Raw genomic sequence first — 2256 nt, forward strand, 5'->3', positions numbered from 1 at the left:
TTTTATATATTGGTGGTTCTTACCTAGTTCATGAATGAACTTAAGTATATGGGAACCCAGGATAAAGTATTAATACCTGTAGAAAAGAAATATGTAGTTAGTGTTTATTTTCTTGAAAGTTGGCAGCAAATGTTTACAAGAAAGTAAAGATGGGCTTTAAAACTAGGTCCTGAGAAGGAAAATCACTTGTTGGGATTGTGAGAAGCACAAAGAACAGTGGTATTCTGGGATGCTAGTCACATGACTGGAGAAGGTCACAGACAAAATTAACTCTGAATGCTCAGATGACATTTTATATTTTACTTTGGTAAACCATCACCATGAAACAGGAAAGAATTATACTTTACCTGGGAGGGGAGACTAATATTTAATATAAACGACTGACTTTTAGAAGAAAGATTATTTGCTTTGCGCAAAGAGCCAGAGATCCTACCAAATTATTTGAATATCATTTATTACATTACTGACCATTTTTAAAACTTTGTGCATATTATTTTCTTTCTGTCTTTTGTAATCATTACTGTGACAATGTTTCATATTTTATTTGGATGATAGAAGCAATTTTATAGAGGTTAAGAAAGATGGCTCTGGAAGTCATGCAGCTTACATATGTTCTCTTTCATTTATGAATCTTAGGACCAAATACTAGTATGTGAGTATATATCCTGATGGAATCACAAATGCTAGCAAAATAGAAAGGAACCTTTGAGGTAAATGGAAGTAAAGGGGGATAGTAGGAAATAGATGTTACCAATGGGGGAAAAGGGGAAAAATGGGGTATTCAACTGTGATGGGAAGAGGGAAGGATATACAAGGGACCATGGGAGTAAAGGGAAGGAGGAGCTCAAGAGAGAGGGGATTCTCAAATGAAAAATAGGGGTACTCTAATTCAGAAGGGAGGAAGGAGGCTAGACAGGGAGAGAGAGGGAGAGATAAATAAAGTTTAGGTCATATGAAAAACCAGAGGGAAATGTATTAGCTCAAAAACCTACTGACAAATACACATACAATATCTGAGTATGAGTGTATATGTATACCTAAAGGCTATATAACAAGAAACACAGTGCAGGACAGCAATGGTGTCAGCATGCACAAGACCCATGCAAACTCATCCAGACAAAAAACCAGCAAAGAAATGGGGAAATGGGTAGGAGGCCCTAAACTTAGCAAAAGATTATTTGCAAATGATTACTGCTGGGTGAGGGAGAACTGATCTTCTTTAAGGGAGAGACACTAGATAGGCTGACTAGACTCTAGTGAATGAACTTGTACTAAGGGACATCTGGGTACACAAACTGGACTCAATAGACCTTAATATATATGACAGAATGCATGAAATATGGAAGGGTGCTATGTGCTGTGGATGGGAGAGAATGTATAAGATGATTAAGATGTTTTGTATGAAATGTACAGAATTTCAATTAAAATAAATTAAAAAATAAAGTCATGATCACTAAGGATGTCTTAATTATTTTAGAAAGAATGCAATAAACAGAAAACACCAAACTCGTGATATACATGGTATCCTTATAAATGTGTACTTATTTTAATCATAATTTTATTCATAACTGTTTCTCCAGCTTCAATTGGGGAACTACAAGCTTGGATCCATCCTTATCTTATCAGACAATCTTTCCCTTTCATGCCTAGGCCTAAAATAACTCATACACACAATGCCCAGCATCAATCTTCATTGTTTTCAATGAAGATGTGCTGTCTTTCAGCACTTAAATTTTTTCATTCTCAATCACATCCATATTCATTCACTATCTTTTGGTGCAGCAGTAAATTGAAGTTCCAAGGAGTCAAGATCAGGTGCTGAGTTCACAGATCACCTGATTCAGTGAGTTTATTTGAAGTAACCTTTTGGTTGCAAGATTAATTAAAAGTCATTAGTTCAGATTTTGTCCATTTTATAAAAGTCATTCCTATAGTTCCCATTTCTTCATTTTTAAAAATGAAGTGTGGCTGGGTATGGTGGCACATGCCTTTAATCCCAGCACTTGGGAGGCAGAGGCAGGTGGATCTTTGTGTGTTCGAGGCCAGCCTGGTCTACATAGAGAGTTCCAGGCCAGCTGGGACTACAGGGAGACCCTGTTTCAAAAACACCAAAAAAATTAATTTAATTAATTAATTAATTTTAAAAAATGAAGAAGTGTGTCCATTAGTGTGATCACAAGTGGTGGGCTAGTCATGGGCATTGGGCTGGTCAGGATGTGGCATGCTGGATCGTCTTGGTCTAGATAACATAGAGTT

Source organism: Nannospalax galili, unplaced genomic scaffold, assembly GCF_000622305.1.
Source record: "Nannospalax galili isolate Female #2095 unplaced genomic scaffold, S.galili_v1.0 scaffold1358, whole genome shotgun sequence".
NCBI classification, from domain to species: domain Eukaryota; kingdom Metazoa; phylum Chordata; class Mammalia; order Rodentia; family Spalacidae; genus Nannospalax; species Nannospalax galili.